Below are 9238 nucleotides of genomic sequence, written 5' to 3'. Positions count from 1 at the left end.
ATAGAAAGGATCGAACAAACTCACCGAGAAAATCAATACCCTCCCAGTGATCTTTACACATCTAATCATGCCCCAAGCAAGCTATATCATCTTGTGGTTTATAAAGCAGTTGCTTTTTCTTTAAGATTCTTTTAAAGTTTCACAGTAATTGTTTCTTACTCATTGAGTAACAAGTTACATAATGAAACGCCTAATGAAAAAAATGAAACAAAAATCTTGAAGAGGGGAAGGAAAAATTATTTCAAAGCTGGAAGGAGTTTTCTTTCTCAAGTTGTGATCAAAATCACATATTGTAATCAATTCCATAAAGGAAAAGGCCTGTGTGCTGGGAGAAAGCTAAGAGTGGTATCCTAATTTAGACTGGAGCATAAGATAAAAAAAAAAAAAAATAAGATAAGACCTCTCTAAATAACTCTAAGTTATCCTTAGGTCAAGGCCCAAAGAATGAACAGGTTTCAGAAAAGACCTCACAGAAGAAAAACAATTCTTAGATAAAGCAAGAAAAGGATCCATTAAAATTCACTCCCAGAAAGCAAACAATCCAGAAAGTAAGAAAGAATAAAGAACCGAGTCTGGAAAACAACATCGCAATAGACACAGAAATAAATTGCCTGCAAGTGCTGGGCTTTATGGAACTACTTAGCAGAGATAAAGTCTGTAAAACAAGAGCTTAAGGACTAAGTGGAGAATAAAGTAGCAGACTGGAAAGAAAATTAGGAATTTTAAAGTTAAGACAATAAACTGACATGCAAACAAAATGATATTAAAAAATAGATAGGGAGGTCAGAGAAAGACAAGCTCACTTAAGGGTAATACTGAGCCCAACAGAGAGAATTAAAAAAAAAAAATTTTTTTAGAAATAGAATACAGGAAAATTTCCCTGAAATAAAAGATAAATATGCAAACCAAGATTGCAGCTCAAAAAGATATACCATATACCAAAACAAAATTTATACATGGACATCAATGACAGGTTCTATTTACTATTAAGCTTTAAGGATAAAAATAGAAGTCTTCAAATGTGAGGATAAAAATGTGAGCAAAAAATAAAAATTTAATCACTGATGAACAGAACTGGACATCAGGTTGTCCTCTCACAGTAGTATTCAATGCCAGAAGACAATAAAGAAATATCTGTAAGTTCTAAGGGGAAAATGCATATGGCTCACAAATATCAAACCCACACAAACTGTTATTAAAGTAAAAGGGTTAGCAACAGATATTTTCAAATATGAAAGATCTCTGGAAAAGTAGCATCCATCAGCCCCTAAAGCACAAAGCAACATTTCAGGCTAATAAAATCAGCTACCCAAAAGTTGATTCAAAATTAACAACTCAAAAAGGTGAAATGATAAGTAATCATCACCATATAAACATAAAACTAAGATTAACCAAAAAAAGACAAAATCCATTGCCATTGAGCCGATTCCAGCTCATAGTGACCCTAAGACTCAGCAACTAGAAAAGAATGATTTCAGAAGACAATTCATATACTGTAAGCTATGCTCACAGCCATTAAGAAGTAAAAGGTCTAGGATTTATTCTCCAATCATAACCAATTAGAAAGCTGGCCAAATATATATAAAGTGACTGTTTTTTGACATTGGACAATAGCCAGTGAAAGATCCGATCAGTGAAAGAAAGGAAATAAATGAGGTGAGCACCACAATCACCCCAGCTTTTACCCTATAGACAATTTCTCGCCCATGGGCACAGGTAGGGGAAACCCAAACAAAGTCTAAGGATTTTTCACTAAGTTGAGAAGACAGAAATTAGACTTCTAGGATGCCTCAGGCAACTAGAATTTTCAGGGTAGAATACTGGAAAGAAGGGAAGTATGCAGAAAAAGGACTCCATATATCTGAATAGGGGTCCCTTTCAGTCTTTGGTAAGCCCCGGTAGTGTAGTGGTTAAGGACTACAGCTGCTAACTAAAAGGTCAGCAGTTCGAATCCACCAGGGGCTCCTTGGGAACACTATGGGTCAGTTCTCCTCTGTCCTATGAGGTTGCAATGAGTCTGAATTGACTCAACAGCAGTGGGTTTTTGGTTGTCTTTGACAGAACACTAGTCTACCCATGAATAGCATGAAGTCCAATGGGACTGTACAAAGAGCAACATGTGGAGAAAGAGAAATTACCAGGGACTGGAAATCAAACAATGTTCATAGCTTATACAGGGCCAGAATCATTCAAGCTCCTCCAAACCTGAGGGGAAAAACATTGTTGAATGCACTAGAGGCCCAAGAAGAGTCACATCTGGAGCTAAACTGATACTACGGGAACATCTACTCTAGACATGTCCTTGTTGTTGCTGTTGTGTGCCATGGAGTCGATTCCAACTCATAGCAGCCCTGTAGGACGAAGTAGAACTGCTCCATAGGGCCTCCTAGGCTGTAATCTTTATGGAAGGAGCCCTGGAAACAGAGTGGTTAAGCACTCAGCTGATAACCCAAAGATGGGCAGTTTGAACCCACCAGGTGCTCCATGGAAGGAAGCTGTGATAGTGTGCGTGCATAAATATCACAACCTTGGAAACCCTATGGGGCAGTTCTGCTCTGTCCTATAGGGTCACTGTAAGTCAGAATCAACTTGGTGGGCTTGGGTTTGTTTTATTTAATCTTTATGGGAGTAGATTGCCAGATCTTTTCTCCTGTGGAGCTGCCATGGGTTCAAACTGCTGGCCTTTTAGTTAGTTCCTCAGGGATTACCCATTGCACCACCAGGACTCCTTAGACACACTCTTAAAAGCCTTTACAATCTTTAAAACATGCCTAGAAGAGATCAAACTAAATCACAAGTAATGTAATTGCCTGTTGGAACAAAATACACACACTGTAAAGAAATCCAACAAAACCTAGCACTTAATAATGAAATATTTACAATGCCTAGCATCCAATAATAATTGCTAGACACTCAAAGGTAAAAGAAAATATTTGAAGACAAACAACCCAACTGAAAATTAGGCAATAGATTTGAACAAACACTTCACAAAAGAAGACAAGTTTATAAAAAGACTAAGCATATTCTTATTGTATGACCTAACAGTTACAGCCCTATGTATTTACTCAAGAAAAATGAAAACACGTTTCCACAAAAATATATATACAAGAATGTTCACAGCAACTTTTTTTTTAATGATAGACAAAAGCTGGAAACAGACAAAATGTCCATAACAAGTAAATGGACAAATGTAATGTGATATACCCATACAATGAAATACTAAAAAAAAAAAAAAAAAAAAAAATTTTTTTTTTTAACTACTCAGCAATAAAAAGGAACAAACTACTGATACACACAACAGAGATAAATCGCAATGCAAAAGCTAGGCAATAAGTACATACTGCATGGTTACATTTATTGGAAACTCTAGAAAATTAATCTGTAACGACAGCAGATTGGTGGTTGCATAGGGTACGGGGAGTGATGGGCTGGGAAAAGGCAGAAGGAAAACTTTTGGAGTGACAAAAATGTTCTGTATCTTAAATATGGTGGTGATTACATGTGTGCATACATTTGTCAAAACTCATCAAACTGCACACTTAAAATGAGTGCAATTGATTGTATGTAAATTATACTACAATAAGGTTGGAAAAAAAAATAGCAAAGATATACATAACACTTTATTCTCAGTATCATATCTCCTAAATAATAAGGCATGTTTTATGCAAGATTTTGGGTTAAAGAATATATATTTCAAATTTTTGTTAATTAAATCCTATTTTCCTAATTAAACAAAAAATACTGTATATTCTGACAAAACAAACATAATGTAAGTAACAAAACCGAGAAGGTATGAGGAAGAATTTGCTAAAGCAAGGTGAAAACCTATATTGTTTCAAAAGGAAACCCGTACTAAAAAAGAATGTACATTTGAAAAGAATATGTATTTTGTTGATGGTGGTATTCTAAAAACATAAACTAGGTTCAGTAGCTTTTTAGCGTTGTTCAAGTCTTCTCCAACCCTACGGATTTTCTGGCTGCTTGTTGTATCAATTACCGAGGGAGAAAAACTGAAATCTCCCATTTTAATTGCAGATTTGTCTAGCTCTCCTTCCTGTGCTGTCAGTTGTTGCTTCAGGTATTTTGAAGCTCTGTTATGGAGAATAAGCATATAGCATAACTCTGCTTCCTTTAATAATTGATACCTCTATCATTACAGAAATGCCTCTTTGCATTCCTGTTAATATTTTTTGTTCTGAAGTCTCCTTTGTCTGACGTTAATACAGTCGTTCCACTTCTACCTTTAGAGGGATCAGTGTTTACATGGTGTGTCTTTCTCCATCCTTTTACTTTTAATACATCCATAGCTGTATATGCATTCTGACAATCTCTGTTGTTTATACTTAGAGTTCTTAGACAATTTATATTTTATGTTAATAACAATATTATTAGGTTTTAATCTACGATTGTGGTATTGTACTATCTGAATTTTGTTGCTTTTTTCTTTTTTCCTATCTCCTTTGGATTGAGTATTTCTTGTTATTGCATTTTATCTCCACTATTTCATGCATTTTACTGGTTGCTGTAAGGTTTACAATATACATCTTTAACTTATCACAGCCTATCTTCAAATAATATACCCCCTACCACATAACATAAAACCATTGCAACCATATACTTCCATCCCCTCTTGTCCTTTGTGCTATTGTAGTCATGTTTTAATTTTTCATATCTTATGAACCTTATAATACAAACAAAAAACTTTATTTAAATGAATAACCAGAAATTGTAATTGACTAAAAGGTAAGGCTATATGATTGTCACTACATTAAATATTCCCACCTAATCACGTCTTCAATGTTTGGTGGCTCTGGAGGGCTAATTGCTGTACCAGGAATATTGTTACATCTTTTCCCAAAGTAAAGATATTAGGAGAGAAAACAGATGAAATCTCTGCCATTTTGTTGAATTTCTTGTCTTATTCCTGTAAATGGTAGCTCACCAGTGAGTAAGACGCCTGAGAAATGCTTCTTAATTCCACCCACGTGGGCTTCTCAACCCTTTTCTTTAATGGACAGGAAATTATCCACCCTGTATTCTCAGTCACATCAGGACACCCGAGAGTTCCCTTTTTATAATACAGAAACATTGCCTGACATCTGTTTACTTTAAGGCTGAAGCAGAAGCAGGCAGAAGCTTCTGACATAGCAGATTCAGTGTCTGGCAAAGAGGAGAGTAGAAAAAAAGAGTCCAATAAAGGCACCAAATTATACCCACTACCAGCACTGATGACATTTATCAATAGGCTCTGTGATCCCTCGGGGGCAGGTTCATGTGTGCCATATTCCATATCTGTGCCCCCCACACAGAAATGCTCAATAAATCTGCATTGATTGAGTGAATGAAAAAAAATTCCCATTTAATATGGAGGTAGTCAAATTGGCATTCCCTATACTTTACCGAGTTTCATTTAGGACATATGGTATATTGCCACAGTGCCGGAACATCCAAGTGGAAAAAAAAAAAATCAGCTGAAACATTGACTATTTTAGTTGAGCAGCAACAAAGGTCTAGAATCTGCACTGTCCAAAACAGTACACATAGTACCCATGTGGCAATTTAAATCTAATAAAATTAAGAAACCAGCTCCCTAGTTACCCTAACCAATATCAAGTGCTCAGTAAGCACAAGTGACTAGTGGCTACAGTACTGGGCAGCACAGGGATATAACATTGCCATCATTTTAATGTCCTATTGGACAGTAAGTTCTAGATGATTCCTAGAATTTTTCCATTTTATCTAGATGTTCTATGCTTTTATAAATATACCAGAGGTCTAAGACCTTGTCTAAATATATAGTAGAGCCCCTCAAGAGAAATGATTTGGGGAGTCAAGGTTTCTTGTGGCTTAGCTTGTGAAAATTATTCCAGTGTTGAGAAAAGCCTCTTAATACACCTTGAAGTAAATCTAGTATCCCAAGAGGGCAGGGTCCTTTTCTTAGTCATCTCTCTATTTCCAGCAGTTATGAAATTGATGCTTAGCAAATCCTAAAAGATGTTAAATATGTACATGTCCTAATAAATTACACGTTTTCATTTAAACATTTCACATACCTCTCCTATATAACATATTTATTTCAAATTTCATGGGCTTAGTAAATCCTGTTGCATAAGGGAATGAAGAAAGGGCCTGCCTATAAGCTGCTCTAACTTATGAGGTATGTCTTCTTTCTTCTTTCCACCTCTAGGGCAGTTTTGTTTTTTCTGTCCTTTATAATACCTGGTCTAATCTAATGATTGATTACACTGATTGACCCCAGGCCCTAGACTGGTGATCATCAGGTGACAACAGAATTTGTTACCCATAGCAGTATCCTTCAGAGAGTGAACAAGAGTGGTATTAATATATTCACTGAGACACCAGGTATGTTAGTTTCCTAACAATATACTATAGCAAAGTACTATAAATTGGGTGTCTTGGAACAACAGAAGTGTATTGTCTCACAGCTCTACGTGCTAGAAGTCCAAATCAGGGTATTGACTACGTTGATTGCTTCTGAGGGCTCAGAGCAAGGAATTGTTCCATGCCTCTCTCCAAGCTTCTTGTAGCTCCAGGTGTTCCTTGAAACTTCAGTGTCACATGGCATCCTTCCTCTGTTTCCCTGTCTCTGTGTGTCTTCTCTTTTATAAGGACAAGATTCAAATTGGATTAGGACCCATCTACTCCAGTATGACCTCATGTTAGTTTAACTGGTAATATCTTTAAAGACCCTATATCCAAACAATGTCATGTTCATAGATACAGGGGTTAGGACCTCAACATATCTTGTTTGGGGATACAACTCAATCCATAATACCAGGCACAACCCAAGATTACCCAACTGGTTTGGTTTTTATCACCCAGCAATTCTATGCTGTGATGGGTAAGGTAGTGTGTTACCTTTACTGGGTCATGATTCTCAGTGGTTTGCCTGGATGGCCAAGGACTTGGAAGGAACATAATAGGAAAATTGGAGACAAGGGGATATGGGGAAGAAGTATGTGAATAGATCTCTCCGAACAGGCCAAAGAAGTGAAGATATCTGTGTCTCATGTGAATGCTCACCAAAATGTGTCCTCCGCAGTGGGGGATTTTAACAATCAAGTAGATAGGATGATGCGTTCTATGAAAGCCAACCATCCTCTTTCCCCAACTACTCCTAAAGTGGCCATGGTGGCAGGAATGGAAATTATGCATGGGCTCAGCAACATGGACTTCCACTCATCAAGACTAACTTGGCTACACCCACTGCTGAGTGCCCAATCTGCCAGCACCAGAGACCAACACTGAGTCGCCGATACGGCATCATTTCTTGAGGTGATCAGCCAGCATCCTGACGGCAGGTTGATTATATTGGACCACTTCCATCATGGAAAGGGCAATGTTTTGTTCTCACTAGAATAGATACTTACTCTGGTAAAGATTTGCCTTCCTTGCATGCAACGCTCCTGCCAAAATTACCATCCATGGACTTACAGAATGCCTTTTCCACCATCATGGTATCCCACACAGCATCACCTCAGATCAATTCTGTTGGCCCATGCTCATGGAATTCACTGGTCTTACCATGTTCCCCATCATCCTGAAGCAGCTGACTTGATAGAACTATGAAATGGCCCTCTAAAGACACAATTATAGTACCAGCTAGGTGGCAATACCTTGCAGGGTTGGGGTAATATTGTCCAGGAGGCTGTACTTGCTCTAAATTAGCATCCAATACATGGTGCTGCTCCTCCCATAGCCAGGATTCATGGGTCCAAGAATCAAGGAGAGAAAATGGGAGTGGCACCACTCACTCTTACCCCTAGTGACCCACTTGAAAATTTTTGCTTCCTAGGCTCACCACCCTACATTCTGTGGGTCTAAAGGTCTTAGTTCCAAAGGGAGGAATGCTCCCACCAGGAGACACAACACTGATTATATTAAACTGGAAGTTCAGAATGACATCTGGCCACTTGGGGCTCCTCATGCCCAGGCAAAGAAGGGGGTTACTTTATTGGCTGGTGTGATTGATCCCGATTATGAAGGGGAAATTGGATTGATATTGCATAATGGAGGTAAAGAAGGGTATGTCTGGAGGACAGGAGCACTCTTAGGAAGTCTCTTAGTACTACCACGCCCTATGATTAAAGTCAATGGAAAACTACAATAACTCAATTCCAGCATGACTACTAATGGCTCAGACACTTCAAGAATGAAGACTTGGGTCACCCCACCAGGCAAAGAACCACGAGCATCTGAGCTGCTTGCTGTGGGCAAAGGGAATATGGAATGGGTGGTGGAAGAAGGTAGTTCTAAATACCAGTTACAACCATGTCACCAGTTGCAGAAACAAGGACTGTAATGGCTATGAGTATCTCTTCCTTGTACATGTGCATCAAATAATTTTGTTTTCTTCACTTATAAAATATAAGATGTAAATGGGGCTAATGCATTTATAGTTGTGCGTGTGTCACTGCTACTGCCTCTCTAGAGACCTTAGCCTAAGACATACACCTACCTTTATCTTTAAGCTTTTGACTACCAAGAGCTGCCAATATTGGGGGGTTTTAGACCATGGTTTCAGTAAGCTTCGGCCATCCTCAGAAACACATTCCTATACACACAGTCAGATTTCAAACATTCGTTATATTCATTGAGCTCATATCATTTACAGAGGCTTATGTAACAAAAGTCTACCCAATAATGCCAAATGAAGATTTCTCCATTGCCTATCCAGCTGCTTGATACTCCACAATAAGACCACCATTTTGGTCAGGACTTTGTTAATCACTACCTGGGGATAAGGCCGTTAGAAAGTTCCCATGAGAACAGAATTTAGATTGGAGCTTAGATGAGGAAGAAGACAGTAGGTGGAGGGAGAGATCCAAAATACATCCTTGAGGTCATCCTTGACTGAATTCCATGTCAAGGAAGTCTAGCCTAGTCACAGTCATTGTTCAGGAAAGGGTTCTCAGACAGATAATCGCCCACCATTTTTTTTTAATTTAAAAAACTATTGATTTCCATTTCGTAAATTTCCTCCAGTTCACTTAAATTAAGGAGTGTTCCTTCTTTGGCATTCTTCCCCTGGCTACATTAGCAGAGGAGAGCTCACAGAGTTACGTTCTCTAGCTGACTGTCTGACTGACAATGCTGTTGAGATGCTCCTACCCCCACTACCCCTTGGGATTAATAGAAGGGTTCTCAGGAATAAAAGTCTTTCAGAACACAGAGCCTTCCCTGTAATCATTTATCATGTTCTCCAGTGCTCAGCAAA

This window comes from Elephas maximus, chromosome 7 (assembly GCF_024166365.1).
Source record: "Elephas maximus indicus isolate mEleMax1 chromosome 7, mEleMax1 primary haplotype, whole genome shotgun sequence".
NCBI lineage: Eukaryota > Metazoa > Chordata > Mammalia > Proboscidea > Elephantidae > Elephas > Elephas maximus.
Note: the sequence above shows the minus strand (reverse complement) of the source record.